The sequence below is a fragment of the Schistocerca cancellata genome, chromosome 9 (assembly GCF_023864275.1).
Source record: "Schistocerca cancellata isolate TAMUIC-IGC-003103 chromosome 9, iqSchCanc2.1, whole genome shotgun sequence".
In the NCBI taxonomy this organism is placed as follows: domain Eukaryota; kingdom Metazoa; phylum Arthropoda; class Insecta; order Orthoptera; family Acrididae; genus Schistocerca; species Schistocerca cancellata.
Window position 1 is genome coordinate 473,627,879 of NC_064634.1, and position 26,942 is coordinate 473,654,820.

Genomic DNA, 26,942 nt, shown 5'->3' on the forward strand with positions numbered 1-26,942 from the left:
TATGAAGCTCCAAGGGTTACTGTAAACACACTGTGGTGCGTCGCAATCTAACACTGGCCTCTCAGCAACGGCACGTATACAGAGTGTTTGTAGCATTGCTCCCCCTGGACGTAAGTCGGCATTGTGCCAACTATATTCTATCCCGATGCAATATCTGTGTTTCATCGTCAATTTGAAGCTCCAAGGGTTACAGTAAACTCACTGTGGTGCGTCGCAATCTAATACTGGCCTCTCGGCAACGGCGCGTATACAGACTGTTTGTAGCATTGCTCCCCCCTGGACGTAAGTCGGCATTGTGCCAACTATATTCTATCCCAATGCAATTTCTGTGTTTCATCGTCAATATGAAGCTCCAAGGGTTACAGTAAACACACTGTGGTGCGTCGCAATCTAATACTGGCCTCTCAGTAACGGCACGTATACAGACTGTTTGTAGCATTGCTCCCCCTGGACGTAAGTCTGCATTGTGCCAACTATATTCTATCCCGATGCAATTTCTGTGTTTCATCGTCAATATGAAGCTCCAAGGGTTACAGTCAACACACTGTGGTGCGTCGCAATCTAATACTGGCCTCTCAGCAACGGCACGTATACAGACTGTTTGTAGCATTGCTCCCCCTGGACGTAAGTCGGCATTGTGCCAACTATATTCTATCCCGATGCAATTTCTGTGTTTCATCGTCAATATGAAGCTCCAAGGGTTACAGTAAACACACTGTGGTGCGTCGCAATCTAATACTGGCTTCTCAGCAACGGCACGTATACAGACTGTTTGTAGCATTGCTCCCCCTGGACGTAAGTCGGCATTGTGCCAACTATATTCTATCCCGATGCAATTTCTGTGTTTCATCGTCAATATGATGCTCCAAGGGGTACAGTAAACACACTGTGGTGCGTCGCAATCTAATACTGGCCTCTCAGCAACGGCACGTATACAGACTGTTTGTAGCATTGCTCCCCCTGGACGTAAGTCGGCATTGTGCCAACTATATTCTATCCCGATGCAATTTCTGTGTTTCATCTTCAATATGAAGCTCCAAGGGTTACAGTAAACACACTGTGGTGCGTCGCAATCTAATACTGGCCTCTCAGCAACGGCACGTATACAGACTGTTTGTAGAATTGCTCCCCCTGGACGTAAGTCGGCATTGTGCCAACTATATTCTATCCCGATGCAATTTCTGTGTTTCATCGTCAATATGAAGCTCCAAGGGTTACAGTAAACACACTGTGGTGCGTCGCAATCTAATACTGGCCTCTCAGCAACGGCACGTTTACAGAATGTTTGTAGCATTGCTCCACCTGGACGTAAGTCGTCATTGTGAAAACTATATTCTATCCCGATGCAATTTCTGTGTTTCATCGTCAATATGAAGCTTGAAGGGTTACAGTAAACACACTGTGGTGCGTCGCAATCTAATACTGGCCTCTCAGGAATGGCACGTATACTGACTGTTCGTAGCATTGCTCCCCCTGGACGTAAGTCGGCATTGTGCCAACTATATTCTATCCCGATGCAATTTCTGTGTTTCTTCGTCAATATGAAGCTCCAAGGGTTACAGTAAACCCACTGTGGTGCGTCGCAATCTAATACTGGTCTCTCAGGAACGGCACGTATACAGACTGTTTGTAGCATTGCTCCCCCTGGACGTAAGTCGGCATTGTGCCAACTATATTCTATCCCGATGCAATTTCTGTGTTTCATCGTCAATATGAAGCTCCAAGGGTTACAGTAAACACACTGTGGTGCGTCGCAATCTTATACTGGCCTCTCAGCAACGGCACGTATACAGACTGTTTGTAGCATTGCTCCCCCAGGACGTAAGTCGGCATTGTGCCAACTATATTCAATCCCGATGCAATTTCTGTGTTTCATCGTCAATATGAAGCTCCAAGGGTTACAGTAAACATACTGTGGTATGCCGCAATCTAAAACTGGCCTCTCAGTAACGGCACGTATACAGACTGTTTGTAGCATTGCTCCCCCTGGACGTAAGTCGGCATTGTGCCAACTATATTCTATCCCGATGCAATATCTGTGTTTCATCGTCAATATGAAGCTCCAAGGGTTACAGTAAACACACTGTGGTGCGTCGCAATCTAATACTGGCCTCTCAGCAACGGCACGTATACAGACTGTTTGTAGCATTGCTCCCCCTGGACGTAAGTCGGCATTGTGCCAACTATATTCTATCCCGATGCAATTCCTGTGTTTCATCGTCAATATGATGCTCCAAGGGGTACAGTAAACACACTGTGGTGCGTCGCAATCTAATACTGGCCTCTCAGCAACGGCACGTATACAGACTGTTTGTAGCATTGCTCCCCCTGGACGTAAGTCGGCATTGTGCCAACTATATTCTATCCCGATGCAATTTCTGTGTTTCATCTTCAATATGAAGCTCCAAGGGTTACAGTAAACACACTGTGGTGCGTCGCAATCTAATACTGGCCTCTCAGCAACGGCACGTATACAGACTGTTTGTAGAATTGCTCCCCCTGGACGTAAGTCGGCATTGTGCCAACTATATTCTATCCCGATGCAATTTCTGTGTTTCATCGTCAATATGAAGCTCCAAGGGTTACAGTAAACACACTGTGGTGCGTCGCAATCTAATACTGGCCTCTCAGCAACGGCACGTTTACAGAATGTTTGTAGCATTGCTCCCCCTGGACGTAAGTCGTCATTGTGCCAACTATATTCTATCCCGATGCAATTTCTGTGTTTCATCGTCAATATGAAGCTCCAAGGGTTACAGTAAACACACTGTGGTGCGTCGCAATCTAATACTGGCCTCTCAGCAACGGCACGTTTACAGAATGTTTGTAGCATTGCTCCACCTGGACGTAAGTCGTCATTGTGAAAACTATATTCTATCCCGATGCAATTTCTGTGTTTCATCGTCAATATGAAGCTTGAAGGGTTACAGTAAACACACTGTGGTGCGTCGCAATCTAATACTGGCCTCTCAGGAATGGCACGTATACTGACTGTTCGTAGCATTGCTCCCCCTGGACGTAAGTCGGCATTGTGCCAACTATATTCTATCCCGATGCAATTTCTGTGTTTCTTCGTCAATATGAAGCTCCAAGGGTTACAGTAAACCCACTGTGGTGCGTCGCAATCTAATACTGGTCTCTCAGGAACGGCACGTATACAGACTGTTTGTAGCATTGCTCCCCCTGGACGTAAGTCGGCATTGTGCCAACTATATTCTATCCCGATGCAATTTCTGTGTTTCATCGTCAATATGAAGCTCCAAGGGTTACAGTAAACACACTGTGGTGCGTCGCAATCTTATACTGGCCTCTCAGCAACGGCACGTATACAGACTGTTTGTAGCATTGCTCCCCCAGGACGTAAGTCGGCATTGTGCCAACTATATTCAATCCCGATGCAATTTCTGTGTTTCATCGTCAATATGAAGCTCCAAGGGTTACAGTAAACATACTGTGGTATGCCGCAATCTAAAACTGGCCTCTCAGTAACGGCACGTATACAGACTGTTTGTAGCATTGCTCCCCCTGGACGTAAGTCGGCATTGTGCCAACTATATTCTATCCCGATGCAATATCTGTGTTTCATCGTCAATATGAAGCTCCAAGGGTTACAGTAAACACACTGTGGTGCGTCGCAATCTAATACTGGCCTCTCAGCAACGGCACGTATACAGACTGTTTGTAGCATTGCTCCCCCTGGACGTAAGTCGGCATTGTGCCAACTATATTCTATCCCGATGCAATTCCTGTGTTTCATCGTCAATATGATGCTCCAAGGGGTACAGTAAACACACTGTGGTGCGTCGCAATCTAATACTGGCCTCTCAGCAACGGCACGTATACAGACTGTTTGTAGCATTGCTCCCCCTGGACGTAAGTCGGCATTGTGCCAACTATATTCTATCCCGATGCAATTTCTGTGTTTCATCTTCAATATGAAGCTCCAAGGGTTACAGTAAACACACTGTGGTGCGTCGCAATCTAATACTGGCCTCTCAGCAACGGCACGTATACAGACTGTTTGTAGAATTGCTCCCCCTGGACGTAAGTCGGCATTGTGCCAACTATATTCTATCCCGATGCAATTTCTGTGTTTCATCGTCAATATGAAGCTCCAAGGGTTACAGTAAACACACTGTGGTGCGTCGCAATCTAATACTGGCCTCTCAGCAACGGCACGTTTACAGAATGTTTGTAGCATTGCTCCCCCTGGACGTAAGTCGTCATTGTGCCAACTATATTCTATCCCGATGCAATTTCTGTGTTTCATCGTCAATATGAAGCTCCAAGGGTTACAGTAAACACACTGTGGTGCGTCGCAATCTAATACTGGCCTCTCAGGAATGGCACGTATACTGACTGTTCGTAGCATTGCTCCCCCTGGACGTAAGTCGGCATTGTGCCAACTATATTCTATCCCGATGCAATTTCTGTGTTTCTTCGTCAATATGAAGCTCCAAGGGTTACAGTAAACCCACTGTGGTGCATCGCAATCTAATACTGGTCTCTCAGGAACGGCACGTATACAGACTGTTTGTAGCATTGCTCCCCCTGGACGTAAGTCGGCATTGTGCCAACTATATTCAATCCCGATGCAATTTCTGTGTTTCATCGTCAATATGAAGCTCCAAGGGTTACAGTAAACATACTGTGGTATGCCGCAATCTAAAACTGGCCTCTCAGTAACGGCACGTATACAGACTGTTTGTAGCATTGCTCCCCCTGGACGTAAGTCGGCATTGTGCCAACTATATTCTATCCCGATGCAATTTCTGTGTTTCATCGTCAATATGAAGCTCCAAGGGTTACAGTAAACACACTGTGGTGCGTCGCAATCTAATACTGGCCTCTCAGCAACGGCACGTATACAGACTGTTTGAAGCATTGCTCCCCCTGGACGTAAGTCGGCATTGTGCCAACTATATTCTATCCCGATGCAATTTCTGTGTTTCATCGTCAATATGAAGCTCCAAGGGTTACAGTAAACACACTGTGGTGCGTCGCAATCTAATACTGGCCTCTCAGGATCGGCACGTATACAGACTGTTTGTAGCATTGCTCCCCCTGGACGTAAGTCGGCATTGTGCCAACTATATTCTATCCCGATGCAATTTCTGTGTTTCATCGTCAATATGAAGCTCCAAGGGTTACAGTAAACACACTGTGGTGCGTCGCAAACTAATACTGGCCTCTCAGAAACGGCACGTATACATACTGTTTGTAGCATTGCTCCCCCTGGACGTAAGTCGGCATTGTGCCAACTATAATCTATCCCGATGCAATTTCTGTGTTTCATCGTCAATATGAAGCTCCAAGGGTTACAGTAAACACACTGTGGTGCGTCGCAATCTAATACTGGCCTCTCAGTAACGGCACGTATACAGACTTATTGTAGCATTGCTCCCCCTGGACGTAAGTCGGCATTGTGCCAACTATATTCTATCCCGATGCAATTTCTGTGTTTCATCGTCAATATAAAGCTCCAAGGGTTACAGTAAACACACTGTGGTGCGTCGCAATCTAATACTGGCCTCTCAGTAACGGCACGTATACAGACTGTTTGTAGCATTGCTCCCCCTGGACGTAAGTCGGCATTGTGCCAACTATATTCTATCCCGATGCAATTTCTGTGTTTCATCGTCAATATGAAGCTCCAAGGGTTACAGTAAACACACTGTGGTGCGTCGCAATCTAATACCGGCCTCTCAGCAACGGCACGTATACAGACTGTTTGAAGCATTGCTCCCCCTGGACGTAAGTCGGCATTGTGCCAACTATATTCTATCCCGATGCAATTTCTGTGTTTCATCGTCAATATGAAGCTCCAAGGGTTACAGTAAACACCCAGTGGTGCGTCGCAAACTAATACTGGCCTCTCAGAAACGGCACGTATACAGACTTATTGTAGCATTGCTCCCCCTGGACGTAAGTCGGCATTGTGCCAACTATATTCTATCCCGATGCAATTTCTGTGTTTCATCGTCAATATAAAGCTCCAAGGGTTACAGTAAACACACTGTGGTGCGTCGCAATCTAATACTGGCCTCTCAGCAACGGCACGTATACAGAGTGTTTGTAGCATTGCTCCCCCTGGACGTAAGTCGGCATTGTGCCAACTATATTCTATCCCGATGCAATATCTGTGTTTCATCGTCAATTTGAAGCTCCAAGGGTTACAGTAAACACACTGTGGTGCGTCGCAATCTAATACTGGCCTCTCGGCAACTTCGCGTATACAGACTGTTTGTAGCATTGCTCCCCCCTGGACGTAAGTCGGCATTGTGCCAACTATATTCTATCCCAATGCAATTTCTGTGTTTCATCGTCAATATGAAGCTCCAAGGGTTACAGTAAACACACTGTGGTGCGTCGCAATCTAATACTGGCCTCTCAGTAACGGCACGTATACAGACTGTTTGTAGCATTGCTCCCCCTGGACGTAAGTCGGCATTGTGCCAACTATATTCTATCCCGATGCAATTTCTGTGTTTCATCGTCAATATGAAGCTCCAAGGGTTACAGTAAACACACTGTGGTGCGTCGCAATCTAATACTGGCCTCTCAGCAACGGCACGTATACAGACTGTTTGTAGCATTGCTCCCCCTGGACGTAAGTCGGCATTGTGCCAACTATATTCTATCCCGATGCAATTTCTGTGTTTCATCGTCAATATGAAGCTCCAAGGGTTATAGTAAACACACTGTGGTGCGTCGCAATCTAATACTGGCTTCTCAGCAACGGCACGTATACAGACTGTTTGTAGCATTGCTCCGCCTGGACGTAAGTCGGCATTGTGCCAACTATATTCTATCCCGATGCAATTTCTGTGTTTCATCGTCAATATGAAGCTCCAAGGGTTACAGTAAACACACTGTGGTGCGTCGCAATCTAATACTGGCCTCTCAGCAACGGCACGTTTACAGAATGTATGTAGCATTGCTCCCCCTGGACGTAAGTCGTCATTGTGCCAACTATATCCTATCCCGATGCAATTTCTGTGTTTCATCGTCAATATGAAGCTCCAAGGGTTACAGTAAACACACTGTGGTGCGTCGCAATCTAATACTGGCCTCTCAGGAACGGCACGTATACTGACTGTTCGTAGCATTGCTCCCCCTGGACGTAAGTCGGCATTGTGCCAATTATATTCTATCCCGATGCAATTTCTGTGTTTCTTCGTCAATATGAAGCTCCAAGGGTTACAGTAAACCCACTGTGGTGCGTCGCAATCTAATACTGGCCTCTCAGGAACGGCACGTATACAGACTGTTTGTAGCATTGCTCCCCCTGGACGTAAGTCGGCATTGTGCCAACTATATTCTATCCCGATGCAATTTCTGTGTTTCATCGTCAATATGAAGCTCCAAGGGTTACAGTAAACACACTGTGGTGCGTCGCAATCTTATACTGGCCTCTCAGCAACGGCACGTATACAGACTGTTTGTAGCATTGCTCCCCCTGGACGTAAGTCGGCATTGTGCCAACTGTATTGTATCCCGATGCAATTTCTGTGTTTCATCGTCAATATGAAGCTCCAAGGGTTACAGTAAACACAGTGTTTTGCGTCGCAATATAATACTGGCCTCTCAGTAACGGCATGTATACAGACTGTTTGTAGCATTGTTCCCCCTGGACTTAAGTCGGCATTGTGCCAACTATATTCTATCCCGATGCAATTTCTGTGTTTCATCGTCAATATGAAGCTCCAAGGGTTACAGTAAACACACTGTGGTGCGTCGCAATCTCATACTGGCCTCTCAGCAACGGCACGTATACAGACTGTTTGAAGCATTGCTCCCCCTGGACGTAAGTCGGCATTGTGCCAACTATATTCTATCCCGATGCAATTTCTGTGTTTCATCGTCAATATGAAGCTCCAAGGGTTACAGTAAACACACTGTGGTGCGTCGCAATCTAATACTGGCCTCTCAGGATCGGCACGTATACAGACTGTTTGTAGCATTGCTCCCCCTGGACGTAAGTCGGCATTGTGCCAACTATATTCTATCCCGATGCAATTTCTGTGTTTCATCGTCAATATGAAGCTCCAAGGGTTACAGTAAACACACTGTGGTGCGTCGCAAACTAATACTGGCCTCTCAGAAACGGCACGTATACAGACTGTTTGTAGCATTGCTCCCCCTGGACGTAAGTCGGCATTGTGCCAACTATATTCTATCCCGATGCAATTTCTGTGTTTCATCTTCAATATGAAGCTCCAAGGGTTACAGTAAACACACTGTGGTGCGTCGCAATCTAATACTGGCCTCTCAGTAACGGCACGTATACAGACTTATTGTAGCATTGCTCCCCCTGGACGTAAGTCGGCATTGTGCCAACTATATTCTATCCCGATGCAATTTCTGTGTTTCATCGTCAATATGAAGCTCCAAGGGTTACAGTAAACACACTGTGGTGCGTCGCAATCTAATACTGGCCTCTCAGTAACGGCACGTATACAGACTGTTTGTAGCATTGCTCCCCCTGGACGTAAGTCGGCATTGTGCCAACTATATTCTATCCCGATGCAATTTCTGTGTTTCATCGTCAATATGAAGCTCCAAGGGTTACAGTAAACACACTGTGGTGCGTCGCAAACTAATACTGGCCTCTCAGAAACGGCACGTATACAGACTTATTGTAGCATTGCTCCCCCTGGACGTAAGTCGGCATTGTGCCAACTATATTCTATCCCGATGCAATTTCTGTGTTTCATCGTCAATATAAAGCTCCAAGGGTTACAGTAAACACACTGTGGTGCGTCGCAATCTAATACTGGCCTCTCAGCAACGGCACGTATACAGACTGTTTGAAGCATTGCTCCCCCTGGACGTAAGTCGGCATTGTGCCAACTATATTCTATCCCGATGCAATTTCTGTGTTTCATCGTCAATATGAAGCTCCAAGGGTTACAGTAAACACACTGTGGTGCGTCGCAAACTAATACTGGCCTCTCAGAAACGGCACGTATACAGACTTATTGTAGCATTGCTCCCCCTGGACGTAAGTCGGCATTGTGCCAACTATATTCTATCCCGATGCAATTTCTGTGTTTCATCGTCAATATAAAGCTCCAAGGGTTACAGTAAACACACTGTGGTGCGTCGCAATCTAATACTGGCCTCTCAGTAACGGCACGTATACAGACTGTTTGTAGCATTGCTCCCCCTGGACGTAAGTCGGCATTGTGCCAACTATATTCTATCCCGATGCAATTTCTGTGTTTCATCGTCAATATGAAGCTCCAAGGGTTACAGTAAACACACTGTGGTGCGTCGCAATCTAATACTGGCCTCTCAGCAAAGGCACGTATACAGACTGTTTGTAGCATTGCTCCCCCTGGACGTAAGTCGGCATTGTGCCAACTATATTCTATCCCGATGCAATTTCTGTGTTTCATCGTCAATATGAAGCTCCAAGGGTTACAGTAAACACACTGTGGTGCGTCGCAATCTAATACTGGCCTCTCAGCAACGGCACGTATACAGACTGTTTGTAGCATTGCTCCCCCTGGACGTAAGTCGGCATTGTGCCAACTATATTCTATCCCGATGCAATTTCTGTGTTTCATCGTCAATATGAAGCTCCAAGGGTTACAGTAAACACACTGTGGTGCGTCGCAATCTAATACTGGCCTCTCAGCAACGGCAAGTTTACAGACTGTTTGTAACATTGCTCCCCCTGGACGTAAGTCGTCATTGTGCCAACTATATTCTATCCCGATGCAATTTCTGTGTTTCATCGTCAATATGAAGCTCCAAGGGTTACAGTAAACACACTGTGGTGCGTCGCAATCTAATACTGGCCTCTCAGGAACGGCATGTATACTGACTGTTCGTAGCATTGCTCCCCCTGGACGTAAGTCGGCATTGTGCCAACCATATTCTATCCCGATGCAATTTCTGTGTTTCATCGTCAATATGAAGCTCCAAGGGTTACAGTAAACACACTGTGGTGCGTCGCAATGTAATACTATCCTCTCAGGAACGGCACGTATACAGACTGTTTGTAGCATTGCTCCCCCTGGACGTAAGTCGGCATTGTGCCAACTATATTCTATCCCGATGCAATTTCTGTGTTTCATCGTCAATATGAAGCTCCAAGGGTTACAGTAAACACACTGTGGTGCGTCGCAATCTTATACTGGCCTCTCAGCAACGGCACGTATACAGACTGTTTGTAGCATTGCTCCCCCTGGACGTAAGTCGGCATTGTGCCAACTATATTCAATCCCGATGCAATTTCTGTGTTTCATCGTCAATATGAAGCTCCAAGGGTTACAGTAAACATACTGTGGTATGCCGCAATCTAAAACTGGCCTCTCAGTAACGGCACGTATACAGACTGTTTGTAGCATTGCTCCCCCTGGACGTAAGTCGGCATTGTGCCAACTATATTCTATCCCGATGCAATTTCTGTGTTTCATCGTCAATATGAAGCTCCAAGGGTTACAGTAAACACACTGTGGTGCGTCGCAAACTAATACTGGCCTCTCAGAGACGGCACGTATACAGACTGTTTGTAGCATTGCTCCCACTGGACGTAAGTCGGCATTGTGCCAACTATATTCTATCCCGATGCAATTTCTGTGTTTCATCGTCAATATGAAGCTCCAAGGGTTACAGTAAACACACTGTGGTGCGTCGCAATCTAATACTGGCCTCTCAGTAACGGCACATATACAGACTGTTTGTAGCATTGCTCCCCCTGGACGTAAGTCGGCATTGTGCCAACTATATTCTATCCCGATGCAATTTCTGTGTTTCATCGTCAACATGAAGCTCCAAGGGTTACAGTAAACACACTGTGGTGCGTCGCAAACTAATACTGGCCTCTCAGAAACGGCACGTATACAGACTGTTTGGAGCATTGCTCCCACTGGACGTAAGTCGGCATTGTGCCAACTATATTCTATCCCGATGCAATTTCTGTGTTTCATCGTCAATATGAAGCTCCAAGGGTTACAGTAAACACACTGTGGTGCGTAGCAATCTAATACTGACCTCTCAGCAACGGCACGTATACAGACTGTTTGTAGCATTGCTCCCCCTGGACGTAAGTCGGCATTGTGCCTACTATATTCAATCCCGATGCAATTTCTGTGTTTCATCGTCAATATGAAGCTCCAAGGGTTACAGTAAACACACTGTGGTGCGTAGCAATCTAATACTGACCTCTCAGTAACGGCACGTATACAGACTGTTTGTAGCATTGCTCCCCCTGGACGTAAGTCGGCATTGTGCCAACTATATTCTATCCCGATGCAATTTCTGTGTTTCATCGTCAATATGAAGCTCCAAGGGTTACAGTAAACACACTGTGGTGCGTCGCAAACTAATACTGGCCTCTCAGAAACGGCACGTATACAGACTGTTTGTAGCATTGCTCCCCCTGGACGTAAGTCGGCATTGTGCCAACTATATTCTATCCCGATGCAATTTCTGTGTTTCATCGTCAATATGAAGCTCCAAGGGTTACAGTAAACACACTGTGGTGCGTCGCAATCTAATACTGGCCTCTCAGCAAAGGCACGTATACAGACTGTTTGTAGCATTGCTCCCCCTGGACGTAAGTCGGCATTGTGCCAACTATATTCTATCCCGATGCAATTTCTGTGTTTCATCGTCAATATGAAGCTCCAAGGGTTACAGTAAACACACTGTGGTGCGTCGCAATCTAATACTGGCCTCTCAGCAACGGCACGTATACAGACTGTTTGTAGCATTGCTCCCCCTGGACGTAAGTCGGCATTGTGCCAACTATATTCTATCCCGATGCAATTTCTGTGTTTCATCGTCAATATGAAGCTCCAAGGGTTACAGTAAACACACTGTGGTGCGTCGCAATCTAATACTGGCCTCTCAGCAACGGCAAGTTTACAGACTGTTTGTAACATTGCTCCCCCTGGACGTAAGTCGTCATTGTGCCAACTATATTCTATCCCGATGCAATTTCTGTGTTTCATCGTCAATATGAAGCTCCAAGGGTTACAGTAAACACACTGTGGTGCGTCGCAATCTAATACTGGCCTCTCAGGAACGGCATGTATACTGACTGTTCGTAGCATTGCTCCCCCTGGACGTAAGTCGGCATTGTGCCAACCATATTCTATCCCTATGCAATTTCTGTGTTTCATCGTCAATATGAAGCTCCAAGGGTTACAGTAAACACACTGTGGTGCGTCGCAATGTAATACTATCCTCTCAGGAACGGCACGTATACAGACTGTTTGTAGCATTGCTCCCCCTGGACGTAAGTCGGCATTGTGCCAACTATATTCTATCCCGATGCAATTTCTGTGTTTCATCGTCAATATGAAGCTCCAAGGGTTACAGTAAACACACTGTGGTGCGTCGCAATCTTATACTGGCCTCTCAGCAACGGCACGTATACAGACTGTTTGTAGCATTGCTCCCCCTGGACGTAAGTCGGCATTGTGCCAACTATATTCAATCCCGATGCAATTTCTGTGTTTCATCGTCAATATGAAGCTCCAAGGGTTACAGTAAACATACTGTGGTATGCCGCAATCTAAAACTGGCCTCTCAGTAACGGCACGTATACAGACTGTTTGTAGCATTGCTCCCCCTGGACGTAAGTCGGCATTGTGCCAACTATATTCTATCCCGATGCAATTTCTGTGTTTCATCGTCAATATGAAGCTCCAAGGGTTACAGTAAACACACTGTGGTGCGTCGCAATCTAATACTGGCCTCTCAGCAACGGCACGTATACAGACTGTTTGAAGCATTGCTCCCCCTGGACGTAAGTCGGCATTGTGCCAACTATATTCTATCCCGATGCAATTTCTGTGTTTCATCGTCAATATGAAGCTCCAAGGGTTACAGTAAACACACTGTGGTGCGTCGCAAACTAATACTGGCCTCTCAGAAACGGCACGTATACAGACTGTTTGTAGCATTGCTCCCACTGGACGTAAGTCGGCATTGTGCCAACTATATTCTATCCCGATGCAATTTCTGTGTTTCATCGTCAATATGAAGCTCCAAGGGTTACAGTAAACACACTGTGGTGCGTCGCAATCTAATACTGGCCTCTCAGTAACGGCACATATACAGACTGTTTGTAGCATTGCTCCCCCTGGACGTAAGTCGGCATTGTGCCAACTATATTCTATCCCGATGCAATTTCTGTGTTTCATCGTCAATATGAAGCTCCAAGGGTTACAGTAAACACACTGTGGTGCGTCGCAAACTAATACTGGCCTCTCAGAAACGGCACGTATACAGACTGTTTGTAGCATTGCTCCCACTGGACGTAAGTCGGCATTGTGCCAACTATATTCTATCCCGATGCAATTTCTGTGTTTCATCGTCAATATGAAGCTCCAAGGGTTACAGTAAACACACTGTGGTGCGTAGCAATCTAATACTGACCTCTCAGCAACGGCACGTATACAGACTGTTTGTAGCATTGCTCCCCCTGGACGTAAGTCGGCATTGTGCCTACTATATTCAATCCCGATGCAATTTCTGTGTTTCATCGTCAATATGAAGCTCCAAGGGTTACAGTAAACACACTGTGGTGCGTAGCAATCTAATACTGACCTCTCAGTAACGGCACGTATACAGACTGTTTGTAGCATTGCTCCCCCTGGACGTAAGTCGGCATTGTGCCAACTATATTCTATCCCGATGCAATTTCTGTGTTTCATCGTCAATATGAAGCTCCAAGGGTTACAGTAAACACACTGTGGTGCGTCGCAAACTAATACTGGCCTCTCAGAAACGGCACGTATACAGACTGTTTGTAGCATTGCTCCCACTGGACGTAAGTCGGCATTGTGCCAACTATATTCTATCCCGATGCAATTTCTGTGTTTCATCGTCAATATGAAGCTCCAAGGGTTACAGTAAACACACTGTGGTGCGTCGCAATCTAATACTGACCTCTCAGCAACGGCACGTATACAGACTGTTTGTAGCATTGCTCCCCCTGGACGTAAGTCGGCATTGTGCCTACTATATTCAATCCCGATGCAATTTCTGTGTTTCATCGTCAATATGAAGCTCCAAGGGTTACAGTAAACACACTGTGGTGCGTCGCAAACTAATACTGGCCTCTCAGAAACGGCACGTATACAGACTGTTTGTAGCATTGCTCCCCCTGGACGTAAGTCGGCATTGTGCCAACTATATTCTATCCCGATGCAATTTCTGTGTTTCATCGTCAATATGAAGCTCCAAGGGTTACAGTAAACACACTGTGGTGCGTAGCAATCTAATACTGACCTCTCAGTAACGGCACGTATACAGACTGTTTGTAGCATTGCTCCCCCTGGACGTAAGTCGGCATTGTGCCAACTATATTCTATCCCGATGCAATTTCTGTGTTTCATCGTCAATATGAAGCTCCAAGGGTTACAGTAAACACACTGTGGTGCGTCGCAAACTAATACTGGCCTCTCAGAAACGGCACGTATACAGACTGTTTGTAGCATTGCTCCCACTGGACGTAAGTCGGCATTGTGCTAACTATATTCTATCCCGATGCAATTTCTGTGTTTCATCGTCAATATGAAGCTCCAAGGGTTACAGTAAACACACTGTGGTGTGTCGCAAACTAATACTGGCCTCTCAGAAACGGCACGTATACAGACTGTTTGTAGCATTGCTCCCACTGGACGTAAGTCGGCATTGTGCCAACTATATTCTATCCCGATGCAATTTCTGTGTTTCATCGTCAATATGAAGCTCCAAGGGTTACAGTAAACACACTGTGGTGCGTAGCAATCTAATACTGACCTCTCAGTAACGGCACGTATACAGACTGTTTGTAGCATTGCTCCCCCTGGACGTAAGTCGGCATTGTGCCAACTATATTCTATCCCGATGCAATTTCTGTGTTTCATCGTCAATATGAAGCTCCAAGGGTTACAGTAAACACACTGTGGTGCGTCGCAAACTGATAATGGCCTCTCAGAAACGGCACGTATACAGACTGTTTGTAGCATTGCTCCCACTGGACGTAAGTCAGCATTGTGCCAACTATATTCTATCCCGATGCAATTTCTGTGTTTCATCGTCAATATGAAGCTCCAAGGGTTACAGTAAACACACTGTGGTGCGTAGCAATCTAATACTGACCTCTCAGTAACGGCACGTATACAGACTGTTTGAAGCATTGCTCCCCCTGGACGTAAGTCGGCATTGTGCCTACTATATTCAATCCCGATGCAATTTCTGTGTTTCATCGTCAATATGAAGCTCCAAGGGTTACAGTAAACACACTGTGGTGCATCGCAAACTAATACTGGCCTCTCAGAAACGGCACGTATACAGACTGTTTGTAGCATTGCTCCCACTGGACGTAAGTCGGCATTGTGCCAACTATATTCTATCCCGATGCAATTTCTGTGTTTCATCGTCAATATGAAGCTCCAAGGGTTACAGTAAACACACTGTGGTGCGTCGCAATCTAATACTGACCTCTCAGCAACGGCACGTGTACAGACTGTTTGTAGCATTGCTACCCCTGGACGTAAGTCGGCATTGTGCCTACTATATTCAATCCCAATGCAATTTCTGTGTTTCATCGTCAATATGAAGCTCCAAGGGTTACAGTAAACACACTGTGGTGCGTTGCAAACTAATACTGGCCTCTCAGAAACGGCACGTATACAGACTGTTTGTAGCATTGCTCCCACTGGACGTAAGTCGGCATTGTGCCAACTATATTCTATCCCGATGCAATTTCTGTGTTTCATCGTCAATATGAAGCTCCAAGGGTTACAGTAAACACACTGTGGTGCGTAGCAATCTAATACTGACCTCTCAGTAACGGCACGTATACAGACTGTTTGTAGCATTGCTCCCCCTGGACGTAAGTCGGCATTGTGCCAACTATATTCTATCCCGATGCAATTTCTGTGTTTCATCGTCAATATGAAGCTCCAAGGGTTACAGTAAACACACTGTGGTGCGTCGCAAACTAATACTGGCCTCTCAGAAACGGCACGTATACAGACTGTTTGTAGCATTGCTCCCACTGGACGTAAGTCGGCATTGTGCCAACTATATTCTATCCCGATGCAATTTCTGTGTTTCATCGTCAATATGAAGCTCCAAGGGTTACAGTAAACACACTGTGGTGCGTCGCAATCTTATACTGGCCTCTCAGCAACGGCACGTATACAGACTGTTTGTAGCATTGCTCCCCCTGGACGTAAGTCGGCATTGTGCCAACTATATTCAATCCCGATGCAATTTCTGTGTTTCATCGTCAATATGAAGCTCCAAAGGTTACAGTAAACATACTGTGGTATGCCGCAATCTAAAACTGGCCTCTCAGTAACGGCACGTATACAGACTGTTTGTAGCATTGCTCCCCCTGGACGTAAGTCGGCATTGTGCCAACTATATTCTATCCCAATGCAATTTCTGTGTTTCATCGTCAATATGAAGCTCCAAGGGTTACAGTAAACACACTGTGGTGCGTCGCAATCTAATACTGGCCTCTCAGCAACGGCACGTATACAGACTGTTTGAAGCATTGCTCCCCCTGGACGTAAGTCGGCATTGTGCCAACTATATTCTATCCCGATGCAATTTCTGTGTTTCATCGTCAATATGAAGCTCCAAGGGTTACAGTAAACACACTGTGGTGCGTCGCAATCTAATACTGGCCTCTCAGCAACGGCAAGTTTACAGACTGTTTGTAACATTGCTCCCCCTGGACGTAAGTCGTCATTGTGCCAACTATATTCTATCCCGATGCAATTTCTGTGTTTCATCGTCAATATGAAGCTCCAAGGGTTACAGTAAACACACTGTGGTGCGTCGCAATCTAATACTGGCCTCTCAGGAACGGCATGTATACTGACTGTTCGTAGCATTGCTCCCCCTGGACGTAAGTCGGCATTGTGCCAACCATATTCTATCCCGATGCAATTTCTGTGTTTCATCGTCAATATGAAGCTCCAAGGGTTACAGTAAACACACTGTGGTGCGTCGCAATCTAATACTGGCCTCTCAGGAACGGCACGTATACAGACTGTTTGTAGCATTGCTCCCCCTGGACGTAAGTCGGCATTGTGCCAACTATATTCTATCCCGATGCAATTTCTGTGTTTCATCGTCAATATGAAGCTCCAAGGGTTACAGTAAACACACTGTGGTGCGTCGCAATCTTATACTGGCCTCTCAGCAACGGCACGTATACAGACTGTTTGTAGCATTGCTCCCCCTGGACGTAAGTCGGCATTGTGCCAACTATATTCAATCCCGATGCAATTTCTGTGTTTCATCGTCAATATGAAGCTCCAAAGGTTACAGTAAACATACTGTGGTATGCCGCAATCTAAAACTGGCCTCTCAGTAACGGCACGTATACAGACTGTTTGTAGCATTGCTCCCCCTGGACGTAAGTCGGCATTGTGCCAACTATATTCTATCCCGATGCAATTTCTGTGTTTCATCGTCAATATGAAGCTCCAAGGGTTACAGTAAACACACTGTGGTGCGTCGCAATCTAATACTGGCCTCTCAGCAACGGCACGTATACAGACTGTTTGAAGCATTGCTCCCCCTGGACGTAAGTCGGCATTGTGCCAACTATATTCTATCCCGATGCAATTTCTGTGTTTCATCGTCAATATGAAGCTCCAAGGGTTACAGTAAACACACTGTGGTGCGTCGCAAACTAATACTGGCCTCTCAGAAACGGCACGTATACAGACTGTTTGTAGCATTGCTCCCACTGGACGTAAGTCGGCATTGTGCCAACTATATTCTATCCCGATGCAATTTCTGTGTTTCATCGTCAATATGAAGCTCCAAGGGTTACAGTAAACACACTGTGGTGCGTCGCAATCTAATACTGGCCTCTCAGTAACGGCACATATACAGACTGTTTGTAGCATTGCTCCCCCTGGACGTAAGTCGGCATTGTGCCAACTATATTCTATCCCGATGCAATTTCTGTGTTTCATCGTCAATATGAAGCTCCAAGGGTTACAGTAAACACACTGTGGTGCGTCGCAAACTAATACTGGCCTCTCAGAAACGGCACGTATACAGACTGTTTGTAGCATTGCTCCCACTGGACGTAAGTCGGCATTGTGCCAACTATATTCTATCCCGATGCAATTTCTGTGTTTCATCGTCAATATGAAGCTCCAAGGGTTACAGTAAACACACTGTGGTGCGTAGCAATCTAATACTGACCTCTCAGCAACGGCACGTATACAGACTGTTTGTAGCATTGCTCCCCCTGGACGTAAGTCGGCATTGTGCCTACTATATTCAATCCCGATGCAATTTCTGTGTTTCATCGTCAATATGAAGCTCCAAGGGTTACAGTAAACACACTGTGGTGCGTAGCAATCTAATACTGACCTCTCAGTAACGGCACGTATACAGACTGTTTGTAGCATTGCTCCCCCTGGACGTAAGTCGGCATTGTGCCAACTATATTCTATCCCGATGCAATTTCTGTGTTTCATCGTCAATATGAAGCTCCAAGGGTTACAGTAAACACACTGTGGTGCGTCGCAAACTAATAATGGCCTCTCAGAAACGGCACGTATACAGACTGTTTGTAGCATTGCTCCCACTGGACGTAAGTCGGCATTGTGCCAACTATATTCTATCCCGATGCAATTTCTGTGTTTCATCGTCAATATGAAGCTCCAAGGGTTACAGTGAACACACTGTGGTGCGTAGCAATCTAATACTGACCTCTCAGTAACGGCACGTATACAGACTGTTTGAAGCATTGCTCCCCCTGGACGTAAGTCGGCATTGTGCCTACTATATTCAATCCCGATGCAATTTCTGTGTTTCATCGTCAATATGAAGCTCCAAGGGTTACAGTAAACACACTGTGGTGCGTCGCAAACTAATACTGGCCTCTCAGAAACGGCACGTATACAGACTGTTTGTAGCATTGCTCCCACTGGACGTAAGTCGGCATTGTGCCAACTATGTTCTATCCCGATGCAATTTCTGTGTTTCATCGTCAATATGAAGCTCCAAGGGTTACAGTAAACACACTGTGGTGCGTCGCAATCTAATACTGACCTCTCAGCAACGGCACGTGTACAGACTGTTTGTAGCATTGCTACCCCTGGACGTAAGTCGGCATTGTGCCTACTATATTCAATCCCGATGCAATTTCTGTGTTTCATCGTCAATATGAAGCTCCAAGGGTTACAGTAAACACACTGTGGTGCGTTGCAAACTAATACTGGCCTCTCAGAAACGGCACGTATACAGACTGTTTGTAGCATTGCTCCCACTGGACGTAAGTCGGCATTGTGCCAACTATATTCTATCCCGATGCAATTTCTGTGTTTCATCGTCAATATGAAGCTCCAAGGGTTACAGTAAACACACTGTGGTGCGTAGCAATCTAATACTGACCTCTCAGTAACGGCACGTATACAGACTGTTTGTAGCATTGCTCCCCCTGGACGTAAGTCGGCATTGTGCCAACTATATTCTATCCCGATGCAATTTCTGTGTTTCATCGTCAATATGAAGCTCCAAGGGTTACAGTAAACACACTGTGGTGCGTCGCAAACTAATACTGGCCTCTCAGAAACGGCACGTATACAGACTGTTTGTAGCATTGCTCCCACTGGACGTAAGTCGGCATTGTGCCAACTATATTCTATCCCGAAGCAATTTCTGTGTTTCATCGTCAATATGAAGCTCCAAGTGTTACAGGAAACACACTGTGGTGCGTAGCAATCTAATACTGACCTCTCAGTAACGGCACGTATACAGACTGTTTGAAGCATTGCTCCCCCTGGACGTAAGTCGGCATTGTGCCTACTATATTCAATCCCGATGCAATTTCTGTGTTTCATCGTCAATATGAAGCTCCAAGGGTTACAGTAAACACACTGTGGTGCGTCGCAATCTAATACTGACCTCTCAGTAACGGCACATATACAGACTGTTTGTAGCATTGCTCCCCCTGGACGTAAGTCGGCATTGTGCCAACTATATTCTATCCCGATGCAATTTCTGTGTTTCATCGTCAATATGAAGCTCCAAGGGTTACAGTAAACACACTGTGGTGCGTCGCAAACTAATACTGGCCTCTCAGAAACGGCACGTATACAGACTGTTTGTAGCATTGCTCCCCCTGGACGTAAGTCGGCATTGTGCCAACTATATTCTATCCCGATGCAATTTCTGTGTTTCATCGTCAATATGAAGCTCCAAGGGTTACTGTAAACACACTGTGGTGCGTAGCAATCTAATACTGACCTCTCAGCAACGGCACGTATACAGACTGTTTGTAGCATTGCTCCCCCTGGACGTAAGTCGGCATTGTGCCTACTATATTCAATCCCGATGCAATTTCTGTGTTTCATCGTCAATATGAAGCTCCAAGGGTTACAGTAAACACACTGTGGTGCGTAGCAATCTAATACTGACCTCTCAGTAACGGCACGTATACAGACTGTTTGTAGCATTGCTCCCCCTGGACGTAAGTCGGCATTGTGCCAACTATATTCTATCCCGATGCAATTTCTGTGTTTCATCGTCAATATGAAGCTCCAAGGGTTACAGTAAACACACTGTGGTGCGTAGCAATCTAAAACTGGCCTCTCAGTAACGGCACGTATACAGACTGTTTGTAGCATTGCTCCCCCTGGACGTAAGTCGGCATTGTGCCAACTATATTCTATCCCGATGCAATTTCTGTGTTTCATCGTCAATATGAAGCTCCAAGGGTTACAGTAAACACACTGTGGTGCGTCGCAAACTAATACTGGCCTCTCAGAAACGGCACGCATACAGACTGTTTGTAGCATTGCTCCCCCTGGACGTAAGTCGGCATTGTGCCAACTATATTCTATCCCGATGCAATTTCTGTGTTTCATCGTCAATATGAAGCTCCAAGGGTTACAGTAAACACACTGTGGTGCGTCGCAATCTAATACTGGCCTCTCAGCAACGGCACGTATACAGACTGTTTGAAGCATTGCTCCCCCTGGACGTAAGTCGGCATTGTGCCAACTATATTCTATCCCGATGCAATTTCTGTGTTTCATCGTCAATATGAAGCTCCAAGGGTTACAGTAAACACACTGTGGTGCGTCGCAAACTAATACTGGCCTCTCAGAAACGGCACGTATACAGACTGTTTGTAGCATTGCTCCCCCTGGACGTAAGTCGGCATTGTGCCAACTATATTCTATCCCGATGCAATTTCTGTGTTTCATCGTCAATATGAAGCTCCAAGGGTTACAGTAAACACACTGTGGTGCGCCGAAATCTAATACTGGCCTCTCAGGATCGGCACGTATACAGACTGTTTGTAGCATTGCTCCCCCTGGACGTAAGTCGGCATTGTGCCAACTATATTCTATCCCGATGCAATTTCTGTGTTTCATCGTCAATATGAAGCTCCAAGGGTTACAGTAAACACACTGTGGTGCGTCGCAATCTAATACTGACCTCTCAGTAACGGCACATATACAGACTGTTTGTAGCATTGCTCCCCCTGGACGTAAGTCGGCATTGTGCCAACTATATTCTATCCCGATGCAATTTCTGTGTTTCATCGTCAATATGAAGCTCCAAGGGTTACAGTAAACACACTGTGGTGCGTCGCAAACTAATACTGGCCTCTCAGAAACGGCACGTATACAGACTTATTGTAGCATTGCTCCCCCTGGACGTAAGTCGGCATTGTGCCAACTATATTCTATCCCGATGCAATTTCTGTGTTTCATCGTCAATATAAAGCTCCAAGGGTTACAGTAAACACACTGTGGTGCGTCGCAATCTAATACTGGCCTCTCAGCAACGGCACGTATACAGACTGTTTGAAGCATTGCTCCCCCTGGACGTAAGTCGGCATTGTGCCAACTATATTCTATCCCGATGCAATTTCTGTGTTTCATCGTCAATATGAAGCTCCAAGGGTTACAGTAAACACACTGTGGTGCGTCGCAAACTAATACTGGCCTCTCAGAAACGGCACGTATACAGACTTATTGTAGCATTGCTCCCCCTGGACGTAAGTCGGCATTGTGCCAACTATATTCTATCCCGATGCAATTTCTGTGTTTCATCGTCAATATAAAGCTCCAAGGGTTACAGTAAACACACTGTGGTGCGTCGCAATCTAATACTGGCCTCTCAGTAACGGCACGTATACAGACTGTTTGTAGCATTGCTCCCCCTGGACGTAAGTCGGCATTGTGCCAACTATATTCTATCCCGATGCAATTTCTGTGTTTCATCGTCAATATGAAGCTCCAAGGGTTACAGTAAACACACTTTGGTGCGTCGCAATCTAATACTGGCCTCTCAGCAAAGGCACGTATACAGACTGTTTGTAGCATTGCTCCCCCTGGACGTAAGTCGGCATTGTGCCAACTATATTCTATCCCGATGCAATTTCTGTGTTTCATCGTCAATATGAAGCTCCAAGGGTTACAGTAAACACACTGTGGTGCGTCGCAATCTAATACTGGCCTCTCAGCAACGGCACGTATACAGACTGTTTGTAGCATTGCTCCCCCTGGACGTAAGTCGGCATTGTGCCAACTATATTCTATCCCGATGCAATTTCTGTGTTTCATCGTCAATATGAAGCTCCAAGGGTTACAGTAAACACACTGTGGTGCGTCGCAATCTAATACTGGCCTCTCAGCAACGGCAAGTTTACAGACTGTTTGTAACATTGCTCCCCCTGGACGTAAGTCGTCATTGTGCCAACTATATTCTATCCCGATGCAATTTCTGTGTTTCATCGTCAATATGAAGCTCCAAGGGTTACAGTAAACACACTGTGGTGCGTCGCAATCTAATACTGGCCTCTCAGGAACGGCATGTATACTGACTGTTCGTAGCATTGCTCCCCCTGGACGTAAGTCGGCATTGTGCCAACCATATTCTATCCCGATGCAATTTCTGTGTTTCATCGTCAATATGAAGCTCCAAGGGTTACAGTAAACACACTGTGGTGCGTCGCAATCTAATACTGGCCTCTCAGCAACGGCACGTATACAGACTGTTTGTAGCATTGCTCCCCCTGGACGTAAGTCGGCATTGTGCCAACTATATTCTATCCCGATGCAATTTCTGTGTTTCATCGTCAATATGAAGCTCCAAGGGTTACAGTAAACACACTGTGGTGCGTCGCAATCTTATACTGGCCTCTCAGCAACGGCACGTATACAGACTGTTTGTAGCATTGCTCCCCCTGGACGTAAGTCGGCATTGTGCCAACTATATTCAATCCCGATGCAATTTCTGTGTTTCATCGTCAATATGAAGCTCCAAAGGTTACAGTAAACATACTGTGGTATGCCGCAATCTAAAACTGGCCTCTCAGTAACGGCACGTATACAGACTGTTTGTAGCATTGCTCCCCCTGGACGTAAGTCGGCATTGTGCCAACTATATTCTATCCCGATGCAATTTCTGTGTTTCATCGTCAATATGAAGCTCCAAGGGTTACAGTAAACACACTGTGGTGCGTCGCAATCTAATACTGGCCTCTCAGCAACGGCACGTATACAGACTGTTTGAAGCATTGCTCCCCCTGGACGTAAGTCGGCATTGTGCCAACTATATTCTATCCCGATGCAATTTCTGTGTTTCATCGTCAATATGAAGCTCCAAGGGTTACAGTAAACACACTGTGGTGCGTCGCAAACTAATACTGGCCTCTCAGAAACGGCACGTATACAGACTGTTTGTAGCATTGCTCCCACTGGACGTAAGTCGGCATTGTGCCAACTATATTCTATCCCGATGCAATTTCTGTGTTTCATCGTCAATATGAAGCTCCAAGGGTTACAGTAAACACACTGTGGTGCGTCGCAATCTAATACTGGCCTCTCAGTAACGGCACATATACAGACTGTTTGTAGCATTGCTCCCCCTGGACGTAAGTCGGCATTGTGCCAACTATATTCTATCCCGATGCAATTTCTGTGTTTCATCGTCAATATGAAGCTCCAAGGGTTACAGTAAACACACTGTGGTGCGTCGCAAACTAATACTGGCCTCTCAGAAACGGCACGTATACAGACTGTTTGTAGCATTGCTCCCACTGGACGTAAGTCGGCATTGTGCCAACTATATTCTATCCCGATGCAATTTCTGTGTTTCATCGTCAATATGAAGCTCCAAGGGTTACAGTAAACACACTGTGGTGCGTAGCAATCTAATACTGACCTCTCAGCAACGGCACGTATACAGACTGTTTGTAGCATTGCTCCCCCTGGACGTAAGTCGGCATTGTGCCTACTATATTCAATCCCGATGCAATTTCTGTGTTTCATCGTCAATATGAAGCTCCAAGGGTTACAGTAAACACACTGTGGTGCGTAGCAATCTAATACTGACCTCTCAGTAACGGCACGTATACAGACTGTTTGTAGCATTGCTCCCCCTGGACGTAAGTCGGCATTGTGCCAACTATATTCTATCCCGATGCAATTTCTGTGTTTCATCGTCAATATGAAGCTCCAAGGGTTACAGTAAACACACTGTGGTGCGTCGCAAACTAATAATGGCCTCTCAGAAACGGCACGTATACAGACTGTTTGTAGCATTGCTCCCACTGGACGTAAGTCGCCATTGTGCCAACTATATTCAATCCCGATGCAATTTCTGTGTTTCATCGTCAATATGAAGCTCCAAGGGTTACAGTGAACACACTGTGGTGCGTAGCAATCTAATACTGACCTCTCAGTAACGGCACGTATACAGACTGTTTGAAGCATTGCTCCCCCTGGACGTAAGTCGGCATTGTGCCTACTATATTCAATCCCGATGCAATTTCTGTGTTTCATCGTCAATATGAAGCTCCAAGGGTTACAGTAAACACACTGTGGTGCGTCGCAAACTAATACTGGCCTCTCAGAAACGGCACGTATACAGACTGTTTGTAGCATTGCTCCCACTGGACGTAAGTCGGCATTGTGCCAACTATGTTCTATCCCGATGCAATTTCTGTGTTTCATCGTCAATATGAAGCTCCAAGGGTTACAGTAAACACACTGTGGTGCGTCGCAATCTAATACTGACCTCTCAGCAACGGCACGTGTACAGACTGTTTGTAGCATTGCTACCCCTGGACGTAAGTCGGCATTGTGCCTACTATATTCAATCCCGATGCAATTTCTGTGTTTCATCGTCAATATGAAGCTCCAAGGGTTACAGTAAACACACTGTGGTGCGTTGCAAACTAATACTGGCCTCTCAGAAACGGCACGTATACAGACTGTTTGTAGCATTGCTCCCACTGGACGTAAGTCGGCATTGTGCCAACTATATTCTATCCCGATGCAATTTCTGTGTTTCATCGTCAATATGAAGCTCCAAGGGTTACAGTAAACACACTGTGGTGCGTAGCAATCTAATACTGACCTCTCAGTAACGGCACGTATACAGACTGTTTGTAGCATTGCTCCCCCTGGACGTAAGTCGGCATTGTGCCAACTATATTCTATCCCGATGCAATTTCTGTGTTTCATCGTCAATATGAAGCTCCAAGGGTTACAGTAAACACACTGTGGTGCGTCGCAAACTAATACTGGCCTCTCAGAAACGGCACGTATACAGACTGTTTGTAGCATTGCTCCCACTGGACGTAAGTCGGCATTGTGCCAACTATATTCTATCCCGAAGCAATTTCTGTGTTTCATCGTCAATATGAAGCTCCAAGTGTTACAGGAAACACACTGTGGTGCGTAGCAATCTAATACTGACCTCTCAGTAACGGCACGTATACAGACTGTTTGAAGCATTGCTCCCCCTGGACGTAAGTCGGCATTGTGCCTACTATATTCAATCCCGATGCAATTTCTGTGTTTCATCGTCAATATGAAGCTCCAAGGGTTACAGTAAACACACTGTGGTGCGTCGCAATCTAATACTGACCTCTCAGTAACGGCACATATACAGACTGTTTGTAGCATTGCTCCCCCTGGACGTAAGTCGGCATTGTGCCAACTATATTCTATCCCGATGCAATTTCTGTGTTTCATCGTCAATATGAAGCTCCAAGGGTTACAGTAAACACACTGTGGTGCGTCGCAAACTAATACTGGCCTCTCAGAAACGGCACGTATACAGACTGTTTGTAGCATTGCTCCCCCTGGACGTAAGTCGGCATTGTGCCAACTATATTCTATCCCGATGCAATTTCTGTGTTTCATCGTCAATATGAAGCTCCAAGGGTTACTGTAAACACACTGTGGTGCGTAGCAATCTAATACTGACCTCTCAGCAACGGCACGTATACAGACTGTTTGTAGCATTGCTCCCCCTGGACGTAAGTCGGCATTGTGCCTACTATATTCAATCCCGATGCAATTTCTGTGTTTCATCGTCAATATGAAGCTCCAAGGGTTACAGTAAACACACTGTGGTGCGTAGCAATCTAATACTGACCTCTCAGTAACGGCACGTATACAGACTGTTTGTAGCATTGCTCCCCCTGGACGTAAGTCGGCATTGTGCCAACTATATTCTATCCCGATGCAATTTCTGTGTTTCATCGTCAATATGAAGCTCCAAGGGTTACAGTAAACACACTCTGGTGCGTAGCAATCTAAAACTGGCCTCTCAGTAACGGCACGTATACAGACTGTTTGTAGCATTGCTCCCCCTGGACGTAAGTCGGCATTGTGCCAACTATATTCTATCCCGATGCAATTTCTGTGTTTCATCGTCAATATGAAGCTCCAAGGGTTACAGTAAACACACTGTGGTGCGTCGCAAACTAATACTGGCCTCTCAGAAACGGCACGCATACAGACTGTTTGTAGCATTGCTCCCCCTGGACGTAAGTCGGCATTGTGCCAACTATATTCTATCCCGATGCAATTTCTGTGTTTCATCGTCAATATGAAGCTCCAAGGGTTACAGTAAACACACTGTGGTGCGTCGCAATCTAATACTGGCCTCTCAGCAACGGCACGTATACAGACTGTTTGAAG